Source organism: Ochotona princeps, chromosome 11, assembly GCF_030435755.1.
Source record: "Ochotona princeps isolate mOchPri1 chromosome 11, mOchPri1.hap1, whole genome shotgun sequence".
Lineage (NCBI taxonomy): Eukaryota > Metazoa > Chordata > Mammalia > Lagomorpha > Ochotonidae > Ochotona > Ochotona princeps.
This window is the reverse complement of record NC_080842.1, coordinates 40,118,690-40,141,102: the sequence shown is the minus strand read 5'-3', so window position 1 is coordinate 40,141,102 and position 22,413 is coordinate 40,118,690. Positions and strand designations below refer to the sequence as shown.

At 41.2% G+C, this 22,413-nt stretch overlaps 1 long non-coding RNA gene across 1 annotated transcript in view; it reads left to right on the top strand.

Annotated features, from left to right (window-relative positions):
• The first annotated feature begins 19,359 nt into the window (after nt 1-19,359).
• The window catches only part of LOC131481391 (uncharacterized), an 86,451-nt gene continuing 83,397 nt past the window's right edge, over nt 19,360-22,413 (top strand). Inside the window, exons 1-2 of the long non-coding RNA XR_009246287.1 lie at nt 19,360-19,475; nt 21,542-21,729. This is a non-coding gene — a long non-coding RNA (uncharacterized LOC131481391). The remainder of the gene's footprint in view (nt 19,476-21,541; nt 21,730-22,413) is intronic.

Sequence of the window (22,413 nt, the reverse complement as noted above, 5' to 3'; positions counted from 1 at the left end):
TGTGAGGAATGAGGGCCAAGAACATCTACTCACGGAGTGTTAAGGATAAAAGATAAATGTGTGGTGAATGGAAATTTCGTAAAGGAAAACGTGAAGTTTCAGATGAAACATTTAGATGACTTTGTTCCTTCTATGATTTTTGGATATCGTCAGGTTTTCAGTATGCCTCCCTTTGTAACCTATCATTTTAGGATTAAAGAGCTCCAAAAATACTTGTGTAACCTCCTGGAGAGTACGAAGGGTAGACAGCAGTTCAGTGGCCCAAGGCTACACAGTTGGTGGGTACTGCTTGTGGGCATAGATTTCAACTTTTTTTTTTTGCACTGAAGATGTAATACATTTTCAATGAAAAAATTGTTGAAGAGGAGAAAGTTCTGCACTTTTCTTTTCTTTTTTTTTTTTTCTCTCCCAGATGCTCACAAGAGCCAAGGCTGGGCAAGACCGAAGCCAGGAATTAGGAACTGAGTCTGGGTTTCCCATGTGGGTGGTGGTGAACCAAGTACTTGAGCTATAACTTGTTGTCTGGTAAGGTGTGTGTTAGCAGGAAGCTGGAATCGGAAGTGAAGCTTCTTAGACCAGGCCTCCTGGTATGGGATGCAGATATCCCAAACAGCAACTTAATCTTTGGGCTGAACACCTGCCCCTAAGCTTATTTCTAACGTCGGTTTCCCACAAACCTGCGGAACTATCCTCCTCAATAGGTCACAACCTTGTCCCACTGTAGAGAGAAGAGCTTCCACTTAAAGCTAGGGATGTTAGGGCAAGTAGGTTTCCTTTCTGAGCAGATAGACTTGGCATTGCCTCAACACATTACTAAGTAGGTTGCCAGGGCCATGGCTATTGACTAAATGGGTCATCTGATTCAGTCACCCATGCTGCTATTAGTGACTGACTCAGACTCTTCCTGAGGAATGTCACGCTGCAGCTTGCTTAGGTACTTGCCTTTATCGAGGCAGGGAAGGCTTGGACTGTCCTGTTGGGCTAGCTTGAAGAGCTGTTGGGAGGATGCAAAGAGACAGTGGCAGCCAAGGACACCCTGCAGCCCCCGTTGACAGAGAGCAGCTGGTGAGCCTCCTCAGAGCTCTCATGTGAATGACTTGGACACAATCTCAGAATTTGCAGCTGAAAGAAACTGTAGAGATGGAGTTTAACCTCCACAGTGAGGGGTTCTCCTTGGAGGGTCTGGACTAGAGCCTAGCTCCATAAGGTGTGGTCCTTGGCCAGTCGCACTGGTCTACTGGGCACACCTGGGGATCTTGCAGAACTGCTCAAAATATCCCAGCTGGACAGCTTTATTCGTGCTCATGCTGATGAGCTCTGCTGTCAAACATACCCTGGGGTGGGAATTTGGTCTTTGGGTGCCCCAGCATCAAGTTTTTCCTGATTTCTCAAGGACGATCTTTTGGTGACTTGAAGATTACCATTGCTTCTTCCCTGAGTTATGTCTCTGCCTTAAAGGGGTTGGATCCCTGTGGCTGTTGTGTCGTGACCCATGGCTTTCCAAGCCTTCACAAACCTGCCTCTGTTTTTGGACAATGTTAAGGTTTATAATGAATACACAGCCTCCTTTCCGGAAGGATTGGAATTGATTTATGACAACAGCAGTGAAACCTGAGGACAGGTTAGGACTTGTTCTTGACAGGAAAGGAAAGGAAAATTAAAACCAGAAAAAATGAAGAAGCAAATATAATGAAACTGATATAATCTGGCATAGAATTTGTCTCTGAGCATGTGACCAGCAGAAATAAGATAAGTTATGTGTATTTCTTATTAAAAAGGACAATGTCTAGAAGGCTCTCTCAGGGAGATGTGTTATTTTCTTGGCTCCAAGATTCTCATGCAAGTTGTGAAAAAAATAAGTGTTTTGTTGGCATAATTTGGGGTTTACATGAAAGTTGCAAAGATAATATAGAGTTTCCCAATATTTTTTATCCAGTTTCCCTCATGGTAACATCTTACATAAACACTGTAATTTGCCAAAACTAAGAAACTGGCATTGGTATATAACTATTGATCAAACTCCAGACCCTATTTTGATTTCAGTAGTTTACCTACTTCTGTTTCAAGGTTTAATCTAGAATACCATATTGAGTTTTGTCAACTAGTCTCCCTGGTCTTGCCTGCTTTGTGAATTTCTCAGGCTTTCCTATGTGTAATTGTGTTGTTTTATTTGCGTCTATATGAGGAATTTTGAATCATTTTCTTGGTAAGATTTAAACGCAATGTAGCATCACCTTTCACATACTGTCTTTTGTAGAGATGCTCAATAAAGGCTGATATTGGATATTCCAAGGTATTTCAACTAAAGATGAGCCCATAGATCAGGCTCATGGGGCCAAACATATGTAGTCTTTGGTGGCTTCACCTGAACGTTAGGTAGGACTAGAGTCAGAAGTGAATGATTCTAGGTCTGAGCCCTAAGTCTCAGTTCCTTGGGCAAAGCTTCCTGTAAGAACTGATAGTAGATGGTTCAGGAATATATCATATTGAGGTCACCTAACTCCAGTGAGATTTGCCTACATTCCGAACTCTACTAACAACACCTGCTGGTGTGGATGTGGGAAGAACGGTACTCTCCTTCACTGAAAATGCAGGCTAGTACAACTACTATGGAAATCAGTGTGGACAGTGCTGAGAGAACTGAAAATTGATCTGTATGACTCAGCTGTCCCACTTCTGGGGATATACACAAAGGAAATGAAATCTGCTTCTGAGAAAGAGATCTATAATCCTATATTTACAGCAGCACAAGCTACAATAGCAAAGACATGGAAACAACCCAGATACATGTCAAAAGAGAAGTGGATAAAGAAACTGTGGTACATCTACTCTATGGAATACTACTCAGCCATTGAAAAAAGAATGAAATTCTACCATTTTAAATCAAACTAGAGACTGTTATGCTCAGTAAAATAAGCCAATTCCAAAAGGACAAAAAGCATTTGTTCTCTCTGATACAAGATAATCTACAAGATCTGTAGATATTTAGGTAAGCATGCATAGTCATCTAGAGGAACTGTATAACAGATAATCATATTGAGATGTGAAGATATTTCTATTTCCAAATCAAAGATGGACTGACTTCCAGTGAAAATGTTATACATCTTGACAATGGGGATGTTGGACTCTGCCATTCTCCGTGACTACGATGTCAGGATACAATTAAATGGAAGAATGATGAACCTATGACTGCTTCTAGCGGACTATATTACTGTAACACAATAGGGGAAATTGGTATGAGGAGGGCCTGGGGAGGGGAGGTGGGGAAATGCCAGAGCCTTTGGAACTGTATCATCAAATTAATTAATTAAAAAACTATATTTCTGACAGTGGCCTGAGGTGGTGGTGTCTATGTTGCTGGTGAAGGAGAAATACTCTTGAGAAACTGGGTGATGATAGTTTTTTTTTTTAAAGATTTATTTATTTTATTACAAAGTCAGATATACAGAGAGGAGGAGAGACAGAGAGGAAGATCTTCTGTCTGATGATTCACTCCCCAAGTGAGCCACAACAGCCGGTGCGCACCGATCCGAAGCCGGGAACCAGGAACCTCCTCCGGGTCTCCCACGCGGGTGCAGGGTCCCAAAGCTTTGGGCCGTCCTCGACTGCTCTCCCAGGCCACAAGCAGGGAGCTGGATGGGAAGTGGAGTTGCCGGGACCAGAACCGGCACCCATATGGGATCCCGGGGCTTTCAAGGCGAGGACTTTAGCCGCTAGGCCACGCTGCCGGGCCCGATGATAGTTTTTTATCTTTAGCTAACTAAAAGTCCATACTTTTTAAGTTTAAATATTTGCTATATGCAAATTATCCTCAGTTTATCTTCTTTTCTTCAAAGTTAGAAAATGGATATTAAAGCTTTTTCTTTTCCCTCTCCAGGCTATTTTCAACCTGAGCATGAGCAAGCAGTGGGAACTGATGCCAAGCCTAATACCCTATAAGAAGTGGGTCGAGGCAATTATTTGGTGGGGATGCGACAGTTGTTAATCAGGCCAGGTTTAAAAAGTGCCGGGCATGGGGTGCACTGCAATGGGCTGAAAAGTGTTACTATTCAGAGAAACAGACGTTGTGGTCTGGTTGAAGGAATTCTTCTGGCAAAGCAACCGAGTTTGGGGCCAGTGTTAGAATTTTCTGCTGCCAAGAGCAGCACATTGGCCTGTTTCATGAAGTTGGTTACAGCAGTTTGCAACTTTGAGGATCAACCTTAAGAACTAAATGTAATTGAATTCTTCTGGGCTAAATGAACAAGAATTCAAAAATCAGAAAAGCAGTATGATATGATTTGGGCAAGGGTATAAATATTCAGAAAGCTGATGCCAGGTAGTAATCCTAATCTCAGATGGGGCTTGCAATCTAATAGGAAATCTATGAAATGAGGGAACAGTCTTTATAATCAGGTGAATTATACCTTCAGTGTTCTAACTTAATTGAATACTTAACAGACATTTGTGGGGGTAATATAATAGGCTCTGGGGCTACTTAACTAAGTAAGATGAGGTCGCCAACTTTGAGAAAGTAAGAGCTTAAAAGGAGTTAACGCATCAGAGGTTGAATATTTGTGGTAAACATCATGGGAGAGGGAACATTTTTGAGGGGCATTTGACCCAATTTGGGGAGTTGGGGACAGTGTCCTTGAGGAGGTAACACCTGAGCTATATTGCTGGATCGAAGAAACATTGGAAATGAGCAGCTATATTTAGGGATGTGATGATGACATTGGAACCACAGTAGCTATGTTCTGTTCAGATGTGAAATACATCAGAGAGGGCCCAGCATGGTGGCCTAGCGGCTAAAGTCCTCGCCTTGAAAGCCCCGGATCCCATATGGGCGCCGGTTCTAATCCCGGCAGCTCCACTTCCCATCCAGCTCCCTGCTTGTGGCCTGGGAAAGCAGTCGAGGACGGCCCAATGCACTGGGACCCTGCACCCGCGTGGGAGCCCCGGAAGAGGTTCCTGGTTCCCTGCTTTGGATCGACGTGCACCGGCTGTTGTAGCTCACTTGGGGAGTGAATCATCAGATGGAAGATGATCTCTGTCTCTCCTCCTCTGTGTGTATCTGGCTGTAATAAAATGAATAAATCTTTAAAAAAAAAATACATCAGAGAGTGTTAAAATGAAACTAGCAAACTATTGTAGAACACTTGCATGTTTACTTTGGTTTCTGAAGAATCACAGAGTGTTCTCCTCCAGGTTTGGCATTTCTTACTAGAGGAATCTCTAGTAAGCTAGGGAAGGATAGATTCTATGGGAGACAGACTGGATGCCAGAGATGGGGAAAGATGTTATCTGGGGTGTTAAGATTGCCTGCCCTATTCTCTCTGCTGGTACCATGGACCAGTGAGGCAAATGTGGCTCATTGCTTGAGTCTGGAGGAATATCTCAAACATACTTGGAATTTTGAATGTGAGGCAGTGCAGTTTGGGTCAGGCAAGGGCTGATTTGGTTCAGCTTTAGATGCAATTGGAGCGAAAGCCCAGGGACCTTGGAGGAAGCCAGACTTTCTGGCACATCGTTAGCCAAACCCAGGGGACCACTGACTCCACTGATCGAGTTGGAGTCATGTGAAATTTCTCTGCTGAGTTAACTCTGCTCTTCCCACATGGTTGGGAGAGGACTGTTCTCTTAAGTCCTCTTTAGATGCCAGAACAGGTGCTTCCATCAAGTAACCCCAGCGTTCTAGGCTGGGGGATTTGGCCTCTAGGAAAAACAGGGCTTTTTGCATGTGCCAACTCAAGAACCCAATCTCCTGACCTGAATTACATAGTTCAAGAAGGCAAAAGAAGTCCTTAACTGAATTAAGAGGCTCAGGAGCTTGAAGGATAACCTAACCAAAAACAAAAAGCAGGCATTTTTATTTTTTTCATTTTAATGTTTATTTATTTGGCTGAGGAAGAGAGAAAATGAGAATGAAAACTCCTATTTGATGATTCACTCTCCAAATACCCGTAACAACCAGGCCTGCACCTGGGAGCTGCAAACACAATCTAAGTGTCCCACATGTTGACAGAAATCCAACTGTGGAGCCATCACTGCTGCCTCCCAGGGAATGTGTTAGCAGAAACTTGAAATCAGGGGCCGGAGCCAGGGCTTGAACTCAGGCCTTCAAATGTGGAATGTGGATGTCCTAATCACAAGTCTAATGGCCATCTTGATGTTCTGATTGAGACTTAGGAAGAAGTAAGAGATTTAAAGTAATTATACAAGCCAGATAGAGATATTATGCTCTATTGCAAAGGAATGATCAAAGATCAAAAAGAAATCTTTTGGAAACAAAAAGATAGTTCTGAATTTAGAAAGATCAATAGATTATGTGAAAAAAATTGAGTGTTATTGACTTAGTAACATAGGAGTTCAAAATGAGGAGCCGATCTCCAGGTTACTTATGGAACCTGTCAAGTGATCAAAACCCTTTAACACTGGGGTAATTGTACTCATCTGCGTTTCCCAAAAAATATAAGCCCAGTTATACAACTAACTTGGATGTTGCTATATTGTTTATCTACTGCAAGTTTACCTGCTCAAAAGTTACAGACCTGCAAGTAAATTTGTGTCTGTATTGCATTGTTATAGCATTATTTCTGAAACATTTCAGTGAACAGAATTAGGTTTTTTCAGGTTGCTGTATTTACACATAATTTGCCTATTGTTAACTTTGGTTGAATTTTGCATCCATCACAGTCACTTGTGTATTACAATAACTAGAAAACCACTGATATAGAACCTGAGAACATTTCACCATTAAAATCTATTGGAAATTGTGGGAACAATGTTTCAGGGAATTTTTATAGCTTGATATGTATTATAGTACTGTCTAGATTGCAACGGATAAATGGCTAAGAAGTAGTTCACTGAAGCATTAAAAAGAGGTGAAAATCATATCAACACCACAATTCAAATGTAGATTGTGCAAACATGAATGTTGACTCTGTGTCAGAACAAATCCAACTGCACAATTTGTCTAAAGGGGATTGCCATTTTGTTCAAGGCAGTCCATTTTCCACTGGGCCCATGAGGTGTGATATGCTATGAAACTTTAGGGATACGGAACTCTCGGGGTTCTTGCATTATTAGCAGACAAAGGCTAGACTCCACTTTAGTCAACTTCCAACTGGCTAATGTTTACAAGCAATAAAGGAGAGACTGTAACAGAAGCATCGTTTGGAATTGCAGTCTTTGTAACAAAACGAGGTCTTAGTTACACTGAACATCCCAAAACTAATACTAAGGATGCTTAGAAAGAACAAGTTTCTGAAAATTTCATTTTAAAATGATGCTGTTAAGAAGAAATGAAGTTGTTGTACATCACAAGCGATGTAAAAGTGTGGCTGTTCTTACAGTTGACTGGAACCACTATGTAGAGTGTGACTTAGCTTGCAGGATATGCCTGATAGTACATAAGAAAGGCCTAGACTTGCTTTTGTCACTGGAAGATTACATGTAGAAGAAGAACATTTTCATCTGACTGCCAACTACTTCCTGAGCTGTAGTCTAGACTGCTTGTTCAGTCCCCAAATTCCTATAATAGCCAGAGATGGGACAGCCAAAGCAAGAGCCCAGAACTCAATCCAGACTGCTCATGTGGGTGGAAGAATCCAAATACCTGAGGTGCCATCTCCTGCCTCCCAGGGTGTACACTAGCAGTAAACTGAATTGGAAATGAAATTGCTACGACTTAAATCAGACACTGCTATACAATTTAGGTGTCCCATGGGGCAATTTGAACAATGTGTCAGATACCTGAGTCATAAATCCCATTTGTGGGACTTCAAGTGTGTTCCTGAAATGATGTGTCCTGGTGATGTGCTTATTGTCTTTAGAGCCTAAATCTATTGCCTTGGGAATGAATGATAATGATTTTTTTTTATCTTGAGAGTGATTATAGAACCTCTCTAGGGTGCAAATAGCTAGCTGTTGCCAAACGTTTTTTTTTTTTTCCTCCTTTTCCTCCGACACTTGATTTTCTTACCAGGCAGAAAGAAATCTATGATGTATTACTAGGCGTGTTTTTAAATTACCTCCAAGGGCTGCAACAGAGCATAAGAAGCTGCTCTCCAAAAAGTAGTTTAGGGATCCATTGAGCAGCAATTCCCAAGCTGGGAGTCATCCCTGCAGCTTCCGAGAATGCTACACTGTTGACTGACTTAGCATCTGATAGAAAGCTGAAAGAAGTCTTCAATGAGTCATTCTGCCTGATTTCTGTGTCCCTGTTCAACCCAAATGCCCAGCACTATCTAACAGAGCCAAACTTGCTGCGATGCTCAGGAGCTTATCACCAGGATTAGAACGTCATAATTGGGTGGAAATAGAGGAAATCAGTCACATGTGGAATCTGGTGACACAATCCTTGTCATTTAATCCAAAGAGAGTTCAGATTGTCATCTCTCTTGTTGATCTGAAATGAGCAACATTGATTTCATTTTATTTTTATCATTAAAATGATGATTAATCACTTTATAATGGGCCAAAAATTTATGTCTGAAATGCTCAGTAAGTGGTCTGTAGGCAGAGGGACAAAATTGGAGAGATCCTACTTTAGTTTAATGGCTCTTAATTTCTTGCCCTCTCCTTCCTTATTGGGTCAAATACACTTCCTTATTTCTCTAGGACCATTTATTATTTTGAGTTTTTTGTTGTTCTATTATACAGTTTTGTAAGTTTAGGGCTTCCTCCCTTTGCTCTCTTTCCTCCCACCCCAATCTCTCCCACCCTAGTCTCTCCCACCCAACCCCTTTTAATATAAAAATACAGGTCTTCAACTGCAGTCACAGTGTGAACATTCTGAGTATCCTGGCATTGTAGGTGTAGGTGATGGAGGAGAATCTAGTCTCCAGTTGTCAAGGTCTATTTAACAGTTTCACTGGGAGTCCTCCTACTATTCAGGAGTGGAAATATGCGCCACAGTGCTTTTTCATTCCCACTATTGTAATCTCCATTATACAGCTCATTCATGAGAATAAATGTATATACATTTTTAGTTATCTATTTGTTTTGTATTTTGGATGAAGTTTACCTTGTATCAAAGAGAGCATACAGTATTTGTCCTAGCATAAGGTATTTGTCCTTTTGACATTGGTTTACTTCACTTAATATAATGCTCTCCATTTGGGACCACTTTGTTGTAAATGGTAGAATTTCATGCTTTCTAATGGCTGAGTAGTATTCCATAGAGTAGATGTACCTCTGCTTCTTTAGCTATTCTTTTGCTGGGCATCTCAGTTGTTTCCATAGCTTTGCTATTGTGGACTGTGCTGCTATGAATATAGGGTTGCAGGTTGTTTACTTGTATATGAATTTCACTTCATTTGGATATATTGATAGAAGGAAGCATGCCGGGTCAAGTAGCAGATCAATTTTCAGTTGTCTTTAACACTTTCATATTGACTTCCATAGTGGCTACACTAGTTTACACTCCCATCAGCAGTTGAGTAGGGTACCTTTCCCCCCAAATCCTCACCAGCAGGTGTTATTAGGAGATTTCTGTATGTACATAATTTTCACTGGAGTTAAGGGGGAACCTCAATGTGTTTTTTATTTGTGTTCCCCTAATTGCTAGGGAGCCTGAGCATTTTTTCATATGTCTGTTAGCCATTTGAATTTATTCTTTGGGAAAATGTCTGTTCATTTGTCTTGCCCATTTCTTGACAGGGTTGTTTGCTTTGCTGTAATTAAGTTTCTGAAATTCTTTGTAAATTCTGGACATTAGTGCCCTATCTGTTGTGCAGTGTGCAAAGATTTTCTCCGGTTTTGTTGGTTGCCTTGTTGCTTTGTTGATCGTTTCCTTTGCTATACAGAAGCTTCTTAATTTGATGTAGTCCCATTTGTTTATTTTGGCTTTGCCTGCCTGCACGTTGGGTGTCTAAGAAGTCTGGCTACACCTATTCTTGCAGAGTGCTTCCTATGTTCTGTTAATAGTTTGATGATTTCTGTGTGCAGATTTAGGTCCTTGATCCATTTAGATTTGATTTTTGTGTAAGGTGAAAGATGGAGAGGAGTCTTGTTTCTTCTGCATGTGGATATCCATTATCCCAACAGAATTTGCTGAAGAATCCAACCTTTCCCTCTGGATTATTTTCTGCCCTCTTGTCAAAGATTAGTTGGCTATACAGATGTGGGTTCATTCCTGGGGTTTCTATTCTATTCCATTGATCTTATTTCCCAAGAGGGTCTGTGATTTTTTAAAATGTTTTTATTTTGACTATTGAATTATGTGGTACAATTTTGTATAGGCTGGGATTCTCCCCAAACTCCCTCCCCCAGACGGATTTCCCCTATTTTACTACAATGATGCAGTCCTTCATAAGCAATCATAATTCTATCAGTCCATTATTTAAGTGTACCCCGACATTGTTGGTACAGTGTCAGACAGTCCAGCATCCCATTGTCTACACATGTCCAACAGTTTCATTGGGAATTCATCTTTCGTCTGGAAGCAGGGATGCATGTTCCATTATACCCCCGCATCTGTATATGATAGACCCCAGTACTCCATCACTATACATTTACATAATTGAGAAGCCATGAAACAAGGTCAACAACTAGTATGAGTTAGAACAGCCATAACTACATCAACAACAAATTACAGCACCATGAAAAAATGCACCACTGAGTAACCAACACATGAGTGACAAAAAGGAAACACAAAAGTCTCTTGGGAAAAATGATGCCACCCTGTAATCCATGAGCCAGTGATGAATTCGACAAGAGAAAAGAAATAATTTGGAATAAACAAAACTGAAATAAAAAACATCAAAACACATGTGATACAGCCAAAAAAAACAAACAAAAAACAGTATGGATCGGATTATTGAAGTTACACTTTCCATGCTGGTTTCCTTATGTAAGAGAGAACATATGGTGTTTGTTCTTTTGTGATTGACTCATTTCACTGAGTTGGGACCACCTAGTTGTAGATAGTATAATTTCATTCTTCTTAATAGTTGAATAATAATCCATGGAGTAGATATACCACAGTTTCTTTAACCACTCTTCTTTGGATGCACATCTGGATTGTTTCCATGTCTTTGTTATTGTAGATTGTGCTGTTGCAAATATAGGATTACAGATCCCCTTCTCATATGCAGATTTCACTTCTATAGGGGATACTCCTAGGAGCAAGATAAATGGGTCATATGGCAGGTTTATTTACAATTCTCCAAGCACTCTCCATACTGATTTCCACAGTGGTTGTACTAGCCTACACTCCCACTAGCAGTGAAGGAGGGTGCCTTTCTTAGGAAGAAGTGGTGGGTCAGGGAAAGGAAGGGAAAGGAAAAGAAAGTAAGGGATAAGAGCATCCATTTGTTCATTTGTAACTCATATGGCCACAGCAGCTGGGGCTAGGTCAGGCTGAAGCTGGGAGCTCAGAACTTCATCCAGGTCTCCCACGTTTGTAGCAGGTGCCTAAGTACTTGCAGCATCTTCTGCTTTTCCAAGTGTATTAGCAGGGAACTAGGTTGAAAGTAGAGTAGCTGGAATTCAACCCAGCTCACATGGGATGCTGGTGTTGTAGGTGGCAGCTTAACTTGTGTTGCACCACAGTGCAGGGCCCTGAATATTTTAATCACATGAATTCATCCAATTCATGAAGTCTTTGGTATCTTGTTCAATTTCCTTCTTAGTGTTTTGTATTTTCATTGAAGAGCGCTTCCATATCCTTAAACTCATTTCAAGATATTTTTTGGTAACTACTCTGAATGGAATAGCTCTTAAAATTTTTCTCAGTGAGTTTATTAATAGAGTATGAAAGTGCTACTGATGGAAGTGCTTGGTAATTAAGATGCCTGTGCCCAATTTTAGAATGCCTAGGTTCAACTTCTGGCTCCAGCTTTCTGCCAGTGCACTGGGAGGTAACAGTGTTAGGTCAAGGAACTGAGTTCCTGCCAGCTGAGTCAGAGACCTGGGTCGTGTTCCCAGCTCCTTGTTCTTACCCAGGACCAGCACTAACCATGTGGGAATTTGGGATTTGATAAAAGAAGTCTGGGGAGAGATGAGAACTCTGACTCTTCATGTCTCAAAAAAATTGTGTGTGAGTATGTGTGTGTCTAGTGCTTATATACTGAAACTTTATTTAATTAATTCATCAGCTCTAACAGTCTCTTAGTGGAGTTCTCAGATTTGTGACAGATATCCTGTCATTTGCCTACACGGATAGATTGGCTGTCGTCTTTCCCATTGTACACTATATTTATTTTTCCAAGTTGCTCTCATGGGTTGAATTTTAAAAGTACACTTTTTATTTTGGAATAGTTTTGCCTTACAGAAAATTATTCAGATAATACAGAGTTTCTGTTTATTCTAATTTCCCTTAATGTTAATGTCTTACAGAGCATGGTACTTTGCTCAAAACTAGGAAACCAGAACGGCTCCATTATTGTCAACTAAACTCCTGGGATTATTTGAAATTTTACTAGTTTTAAACTAATTTCTTCTGTTTTCTCTGGGTCTACACCACTGGTTTTGTGCCAGGATCAGGCTGTTTTGATTGAACTATAGTATTACTTGAAGACTGATATTGTGTTGCCTTCAGCTTTGTTTTTGTTTAAGATTGATTTAGCTGTCTGGGATCTCTTGTATTTCTGTATGAATTTGTTTAAAACATTATTTTGAAAGAGACAGACAGAGGTCATCAATCTACTGCCTCTCTCCCCAGGTGGCAACAATGGCTGAGCTGGGCTGACCAGAAGCCAGGAGCCAGAGGTTTCATACAGATCTCCCATGCAGGTGCAGGATCCCAGAGATCCTGAGCTGTCCTCCACTGTTTTCCCAGGCCATAAGTATGAAGGTGCATCAGAAGTGGAGCAGCTGCTGGTTTACGCTCCAAATAGCTGCAGTGCTCTGAGCTGGACCAGTTTGAAGCCAGGAGCTTCTTCTGTGTCTCCACCCAGGTGCAGAGACCCAAGCACATGAGCCATCCTCTGCTGCTCTTCCAAGTGTATTAGCAAGAAGCTGGATTGCAAGTGGAGCAGCCAGGGGCTCAAGCTGGTGTCTAAGGGCTGTCAATGCTACACATGGTGGCTTTCCTCACTATACCACAACACTGGGCCACAGAGAATTGCTTTTTTTCTGTGACAAAAAACACCTAACATTTTAAAAAAGTGAATGTAAGTGGGCAGTTCATTAGAGCAAATTATGTTGGCATTGTTGTGCAAACATCACACTGGCTCTAACCAGAACTTCATCTCCCCCAAGTGAAACTCTGCATGTATGTAAGAGTTCCCTATTCCTAGTCCCTAAAAATGGCTATTCTTTCCATCTCTAGGAGACTGACAACTTCATATACTTCATATAAGTGGACTCACATAGAATTTGTCCTTCTGTGACAGAATTATTTAATGTAGTGTGCATCAAATTAGTCAACTTTTGGTCACTATAATAATAAAATGATCAAGGCAAGCTATTTTTAAAAGGAAATAGTTTTTTTTGATTTTTCTGGTTTATGTATCTGAGGTTCACATTCCAAGACTGGGTGGTTGCATGGGTTTGGCCTCTGCTGTCAGAATTCTGAAGGAAACAGCAACATATGACAAGGGACAGGGAGCACACATGTCTGCATATATGTGGTCTCTCCACTAGGTGGAGATGTGGAGGGCCGTGGCATTGTGATGCAGTGACCAGCATCAGTTTGGGTCCTGGCTGTTACACTTGTGATGCTGCTGCCTGCTAGTTTCCTGAGAAAGTGGTAGAAGATGGTCCAAGGGCTGGGTCCCTCCACCCCTGTGGGAGAGCCAGAGGAAGCTCCTTGTTCCTGGCTTTAGCCTGTTCCAGTCCTGACCATTGTGGACATGTGGGGAGTGAAGTAGAAGTTGGAAGACTCTCTCTCTCTCTCTCTCTTTAATTCTGCCTTTGAAATAAATAAAACCTTTTTGTTTTACAAGTCTAGGATTTAATTAGGGGGGTCCATATTAACAACCCAATCCATTCTAATCACTAATACTCCACCTTTAAATACCATAATTGAATTAGGTTTCTCGCTATTTAATTCCGTTAACAAAAGGCTTTGTGAAACTAAATGTCTGCATGAGTTTGGGGGTAAAATCATATTCAAAAACATTTAATTTTAAGGCTCAGTAATCCATTGTGTGCATAGAACACATTTTATGTATTCATGCATTCACTGATGGATATTTGAGTTGTTTCTATTTGTAGTATACCATGATTAATGCTGCCATGAGCATTGCCCTGCCAAGTTTTTAATTTAAAAATGTTAAAGAGCTAGATATTCATATGACTCAGATACAGAGCAATGGATACGCAATGGAAGGTCTCACTCCTACCCCTGCCTACAGCATGTGCTCCATCTACAACCTTTGTTTCTTACAGTTCCTTCCAGGAAACACGTGATTTCTGTTTCTTTCCGACACAAATGACACGCACTTGCACACTAGTCCGGAGCATTTGTGATCTCTTAGTTTAGCAAGCATTTTCATTCTTTTTCATGGGGTTATAGAATGTCATTGTATGGATGTATCATACTTTATTGAACCATCCTTTTTATTGGCTGTTATTGAGGCAGTTTCCAATCTTGTACTTTAGAAACACAGCTGCAATAGTGAATGAATATTCTTATGGGAATGTCATTTTGGATGCATGCATATGCTTGTGGGATATATTCCTAGAAGTGGATTAGTCACAAAGTATTTCATGAGCAATGAATACATATATAGCTGGAAGTATATAGATAGATATCTATATATAGATCTCAAAATCACTCATGTTTATGTATAATATATTTAGCTAAATTTCCCTCCATGGAAGTAATTTCAATTTATGCTGCCATCAGCAATGCATAAGAGAATTTGCCTACATAGTCTTGCCAAGCATGTGCATTATCAGTTTCTGATCTTTTCTAAGTAAAAAAAAAAAAATGGGTCTGGTAGTTTCAGAGAGGCTTGTTGAAGAATGTTCACAGTAACATTTCTCATAAAAACACATGTACTAATAAAAAGTGGTTGGAAAACCCATGCAACTCCCAGAGAAGACAAACTTCAGTCTCCCTCAAAGTGGCTATAGAGGAAAATGAGCAAGGCAGCTCATACAGGGACTGAGGACAGAGATTTCTAGAGGCCAATGGGCAGAGAGCATCATTCCAAGAGCAGAACCAGGGGTGCCAACCTAGGAACTTGCTTTCCTGCCCATCAGAGTGTCTACCCATCTTTAATGGTGGGATTTGTCGTGTCTATAATGGACTGGTGACTACCTCATGTATTGTCTTCTTCAATGAAAAATCATAAGACACTGTCCTGGTTTTTTGTCGCTCTTATTCCTTATCTCTGCTTAGTAGGTGAGCCATGTGCGCATGTGTGTGTGTGTGTGTGTTTAAGCTTATAGGTCAGTAGATCTTGAAGGCATAGACAGAAGATAGTGGTCTCTGAGTTAGGTGTGGTACCTGGATCAGATAATTGGTGATTTGATGGATAGACCATGGTGAACACTATTGGATCCTCAAGGAATGTCAATCCTACTTTCCATTAACCCCTCATTTCTTGTTCTCAGGTCCCTAGTTTCATTGAGGTGACAGGAATTGCCCAAGTATAAGTAATAAATCATGATGGATTTACTTCAATCCAGAGGGCTTTCTGGCAATATTTTGCTTTTCTGATAAAAGGAACAAAGGGAATTTGTGTGCTCTCTTCTCTGTTTTTATTCCCTAACCTTGATGCAAGTAAGATGCCTGAAGCTTCAATAGCTATTTGTAACAAGACAACATGTATTATCAGCTTTTCATTACTATAATAAAATACCTGTTAAAAAGCTGCTTGTGAAAGAGATTTATTTTTGTTTTTGATTCTGGAATTTCAATGCCCAAATCTGGCATCATCGTTGTCTTCACTTTCGACTGTGTGATGGCAGGAGGGGGTGATGGTGAGTGGGTGGTGGTGTTGGTGATGGTGGCAATGATGGAATGTGGTCATAGTTAGAGGATAAATCACATGATATGTCAAGAAGCAGAGGAAGTGGATGGACCCCAGACTCTTTCAGGAACCATCTTCTGAGACCACGCTGCTAGGGCTCTCTCACTGGACCCACCTTCTGAACTCTGATTGCATTTAGTTTCTATACTGTTAGTACTATTAACCCAAGACTTCAGACTGTTCAAATCTACATTAATCCAGGAGATAAGCATGTAGTTAAGGATGGGTAGGATGCAAAGCTTGAAAAGGAGCCTAGGCCTTTGCCCTCAGTAGACTTTCAAACCAATTGCAATGCTTATCTCCCAAGCTCTTGTTGAAGTCACTAGTAACATAAATATTACATTACTGAGAACTGAAAACATTCCTGATGGTTACATGTAATTCACTGAAGTTTTATTCATTCATACTAGTGGGAATTTTTGTTGTTTTCAGCTCTTCAGATCCATTCAGATTAGCAATCATAAGATACTGTCCTGGTTTTAATTGCCCAAACTAATAATAACTTAATTTTTTGCATGCTGACAAAAGACTCACAATGACAGATGTAAAAGACATTTATTCCAGATCCCTGAGTCCTGGACAAAAATGTCTGGATTGTATCTGCATATACAGTAGGGTGCCTTTCGGGGAGAAACTCCAAGTTCAAGTAACCTAAATCCTTTATAATGATTGTAAGTCTGCTTGACCTTGGCTCTGGAAGGAGACATTATTTTTCTTATAGTGGACAGAAACTAAATCTTCCCTGTTCTGTGCTCCAGAAGAAATCTCTATACCTGTTTTCTAAAGATTTTCACTACATAAATATCATTGGAAAGATATTTGGGAACAAAGACAGGCAGAATCTCTGGAAGTTATTTGTTTGTTTAGAGGACAGAATTACAGAGGAAGAGGGAGAAGGAGAGAAAGCAAGCTTCCTCCACTAGTTCATTCCCCAAATGGCTGCAATGGCTGGAGCTGGTCCAGGCTGAACCTAAGAGCCAGGAGATCTATCTAGGTCTCCCACACAGGGGCAGGGACCCAAGGGCATGGACCATCTTCTGCTGTTTGCCCAGGTGCATCAATAGGGAACTGGATCAGAAATGGATCAGTCAGGAATTGAACTGGGGCCCATATGAGATGCTGATGCTGCATTTGGCTGCTTAACCCATTATATCATAATACTTCCTGCTGAAACCTCTTCAGACAAACAGGAGACTCATGGAAATTGTCTTTCAACGTCAGCCTGAATTCTTAGTTATAAGTAGTAGAAATGGCTAACAGCCATTATAAGCAGAGGAACTTATTAAAATTGATATAGGATACAACTACTCTAGAGAAGCAGATATGTGACAATATTTAATAAATTTGGAAAAGCTGAAATGGTAGACGCCAATAATTTGGGGACTGTATCCTTTAGGAATCCTTGCACATAAACACCAGGAAAGAGGTACAAGAAAGCAGTATTATTTATACTGTATTGATATAAAATTAGGGATAGCTATTGCCAGTTCAGAAAGGTCCAAGTTGTGATACAATCATTCAGTGGAATTCTGTAGAGCAATGACAGTTAAAATTGAATGAAATAATAGCCACTACTATCACCCTGTTGTGTGTAATGTGTGAAGAAAAGCCGCTTGCAGAAGGGTATACATAGTACCATTTATACTAAGTTGAGGAATATACCATCTTGAGCTTAGGGTTCTAAACAAACTATTAAAGATGCATGACATTGATCATATAAATTTACAGCTGAGTTACCTCTCTGTTGAGAGACAAGAAGTATTGAACTTATTTGTCAGTTTGGCTTTAGGTTTTATTATCAGTACACCCTTCATGTCTTATATTTTGCTCACTGGTTCACATTTTATAAGGAATGACCAGATAACCCATGGGAAGAGAATAGATGTGTAGACTTGAGCTGAAGTCACTGCCACTGGATTAAGGAATAAAATCCCAGCATGTCCCCAAACCAGAACTGGTCCAGGGAGAACACCATGGTTACTCTGCTGAGTGATCCATGGCAGCACATGTGTCACTGACTTTGGACATGGATAACTGCTTCTAGTACTGCAGTTACATCGTCAAACTTCTAGAAAACCATCTGTGCTCCTTGCTTCTCTGCCCCATTTGCTCCCATTTCCAAGTCTAGGTTGACGTGCTTAGTGGGCAGAGTTTGTACATGTGGTTGTATTCCAGCTGCAGGGGAGCTGGGCAGATGGATAATGAGCATTTTCAGGCCCAGCAAGTGGGAAGGGGACCCTGCCTCTCAGTGAAACTTGGACAATTAGGAACAAATATTGGCAGGAAGTCCAAATTCAGGGTGAGCCAAGAAAGGACAATATCCATAACAAAGCTTCAGTGCTTATAGTCAGGCAGAATCAATGAAGACAGCATCCTAGGCCAAAGAAATCGTTAAGGTAGTACTTAAATAGAACATAGGAAAACAGAAGACAGACAGACGTGTGTTTTAATAAGTTAAACTTTATGTGGTTATAGCAAATTATTGTCTTGGTCTCTTTTTGTATGGCTATTTTTAAATTTGTTATTTTTTTCTTTAAGATTTGTTTTATTTATTGAACAATGGAGACAGGGAGAGACAGAGACTTAAAAATATATTTCATCCTCTGGTTCACTCCTCAAGTGGCTGTGATAGCTGAAGCTGAGTCAGGCTAAGTTATAAGCCTGGAATTCCATTTAGATCTCCCATGGGGATGGAAGGTCCCAAGTTGTGGCCATCTTGAGCTGCTTTTCCCAGGTGCATTAGCTGGAAGGTGAATTGGAAATGTAATAGCTAGGTTGTAAACTGCCTCTCCAATAAGGGATGGTGGTGACATTGAATACAGTGGCTTAACCCATTGCCCAACAATGCTGGCCCTAGTTTTTCTTAAGCCAGAATGACCCTCTTTTCTGAAACCATGAGTTCTTCAAAGTCAAGGACCATGCCTCACCTTGAACAATGTCATGTATGGCACTAGAAACCTGAGGACATCTGGGTCAGGGGGACCTGAACTTGAATCCTGGACCTACTACTGCTTGATGAAACGACAGCCACTGTGTTAGGCAGCCTTTGTGAGATCTGGTAGCTTCATGAGTGGAACAGAGCTTGCATTTGCTGCTTTGTGTGGTAAAGATGAATCCAGGATAAATATTACAGAATAGACTGAAATCCAATATAAATATTACTGAGTAGGCTGTCAGTAGCATTTCCTTATTTCCCTTCTCAGCAGACCCTTTTTTGGTCCTTCTCTTCCCCAGGCCCTGGTCCTGGGCTCAGACAGCACATGCCTGGTGTTTGCAGAATGAGTGGATTTGCCTTCCTGAGAATATTTGTAGGCAAGCTTTTACCACTTCCTGCTTGTAGTTGCCATATGTGAGCTTAGTTGGTAGCAATTTTGGCAGCCTTAGTGTAATTTTTTTTTCCTGGACAGCCTCTAGGAAACTTTTAAGTGCCAACAGGACTTCACAGTTGCCACTTCTATTCATTCATGAAACTGCTCATTGAACAAATGGAGCACCTGGATGAAGTTCCCTGTAAAGGGGCTGTCATCTGTCCCAGGAGGTGCGGGTTTGTCAGATGCTTCTGGGAAGGTGGGTGTTGCGGAGAGTGTGGGTCACATTCCACGGGCAACTCCCTGTGGCCCTCTGTCCCAAAAGTCCAACATCTGCCACTCTATTCTGTTGTGAAGTCATGCAATTCCTCAGGTTTTCTCGAAGAGCAAGTGTTGAGCTAATGATTGTCGAGTTCACTTCATCAGAATATTTTGGGAAAATGACATTCCTGGTGTGTTGCCCCTCATGCCCAACTTGTATTTTACTTGATTGAACTCATCTTGGTGACCTATTGAGCTAAGAATTAGATTCCATTTCAAATTTCCTGTTTCACATGGTTTCGGGAAGTTCACATCCCAGTTTAAGCTAGCCTTCCTCCCACTGAGAAGGATCAGGATGATACCAACTTCCACTGAGAACCAATTATGAGGATGGCAGTGAAATTACTGTATCAACAGTCTGATTAATCCAATCACTTAGAATAAACCTTGATGGAAATTAGGCAGGGCTGTAACCTGGCAGGGGACGAGCCCACGGGATGCATAGGAGGGACTGCTGAGCCCATCTGGCTGTAGCTTGGGAGTTTCAGTTGTATGGTTAGACGGTGGGAGGCAGGCAAGGAGTAAGCCATCAGAGAGGCTTCGAGTGTTTGAAAAGAGGTGAGGCTGTGGACTACATAGAGTTGAAATAAATGAGCCAGAGTTCATGTGGGCAGGACGTTCAGCATCATCATGGAAAGAGAAAATCAGCTAGTCCCAGAATGACAGAAAGACTTTGAAACCTACCTACTCATGGTATTTATAGGCATGTTCTCAAAAAAAAATCATACTACTAGCAACACAGGGACATGGCAGACTCCGAATTCAAGATGGTACTTGTCTCTAAGGAGGGAGGACCCAGGTTCCAGCCTTGTTTCCACTGAAAACACAGATCTGAAGCAAAAAGAGGGAGACGGTGCAAGGACAGAATCATGGCCACCCCATAGACAGTCAAGGAGAGCAATTGGGACTGTGCTGAGGATCTTAAATGCAAGCCCTATTTGTACTGTTGATAGGATATGGGGACCTTGAAAGAACTTTTTTTCTTTTTTAACCACTTCTGGGTTTCCTTTAGAATAGAGAAAATTCTATTTGGCCCTACCTTAAAATGGCTCTATGACAATCCTTTACTCAACACGTTGATGACTTTATGAAGACCAGCCTGTGTTCCAGTGAAGACCAGCTGGGTGTTGAGCAGTGAGAGCTTTAGGGTAGTTTCGCTTAGGCTAGGAAAAGAGGGGGTGAGCTACCAGTCTGAAACAGGGTAATTCTGTATTCATCAGCAACACAGACCTTACTTGGGAAAAATAAAATCGCCTCCAAGATGTTGGGAAATACCTGATATACATAGGTGAAAATATCCCTGTTGCTCATCTCATGTTCCATACTCCTGCCTTGAGGGTTGTCACCATTCTGCAGAACTTGAGATCTTTGGGATCTTTCAAGAGTGCCAGATCTAGGTACCCTGGATAGGGGAAAAGAACATCTAATGTCACCTGTGGTGAACTGGTCTGAGGTTCTTTGTAGCTCATTGATCTCTTCATGCTTGAGGGTGGCAATAATTGTATAAGAGTTGACTGAAAGTAATAATGGCAGCTTACAGGGGACACAGCGTGGGTGAAATGATACCCAGGGGATGCTTGCAATCTTCCTGAAAAGAAAAGCCCTTCAGTGAATCCCCACTCTGGACACCAGTGGTTTTGATTGAGTTAAGACAACCCCACGGCCTGGGGTTGCTTTGCCTAAAATTTGTGCTGCATTTGCCCCTGAGAAATTGTCACTATTCTCTGTCTTGGTTAATGCCTGCTGTGTCCATTTCTTTCCTTCTGGGCTTTATGTGCCATTTGTTTTTCTCCCCTTGCTTCTCCTTTTCTGCAGTCATCCACACACTCTGTTTCTTGCATATCTTCTCTCCTTCCTGTCTTGCTCTTGGGTTTATGTCTCATTCTAATTTTATATTTCTCTGAATGCTATCTGATGTGTCTGTGTTAGGGACCAAGAAGTAGTCTCTGACTGTTGCAATGGTTAATCATACTGGAACTAATATTCTTCCCTATTTTTCTGCAGGAACAAATCTTGCCTTGAGGTGAATTGCTACTCATTTTCTTCGACATGTAGCTCAGTTCTTTCAACCTCTGTAAGACACCTGGAGCGAGAGGAGGCTGCCACTGTGTTGATCATCTTGACCCTTGAGATTACACTGGGCCATGGCTGAGAGAATGACTTCCAGGGAAGTCTCAAGGAGGAAATACTGGGTAAGCCAAATGAACTGGCTGTTCAGATGTGATTATGTTTTGGAAATCCAGAGAGCAATTCAATAGAAAAATCCTTATTTCAGACAGTCACAAACTTTCACTGTAGCATGTCTCTGTTGATGGTATCTAAAAGAAACATAAACAGAAAAAAATGCTTTCATTTTTCCTAAGCTTTCTGTGGTCCCCTGTCCAGCCTTTACTCACTGGGATTACAAAATGAGGACTGGATTTACTTAAGCCTGTGGAACTAATCGGTACCCCAAAACTGACAAAGGCATGGGCCAAGTCAGTGAAGAATGAAATGAAGGTACCTTAAGGTAGCTTAGGTGAGCAGGAAGGGAGACTTCAAGGTACATGGAGAGTGCCTCTCTCCTCTCTGGGTTTTGAACTTTTTGGTCAGTGACTACAAGCAACATAGATTCCGGGCTTAGCAGATTCTATTGCTGGCTCCTGACCAGGCAGGATTCTATAGGCAGATGTTAGCACCAGAGCGATTGACTGTGGCATCATGAACTTTAATTGTTATTAGATTGTGTAAGAATTCACATGTACCACACACCCATATGTGTGCTTCATGGAGGCATAAGTCTTGATGTGCCCTGATACCATGCCATATGTAGAGTATAGACAGGTTCTTCCTTCCTTCCCTTGGGGAGTGTCCTGATCCTCAGCTCCCATCCTGTG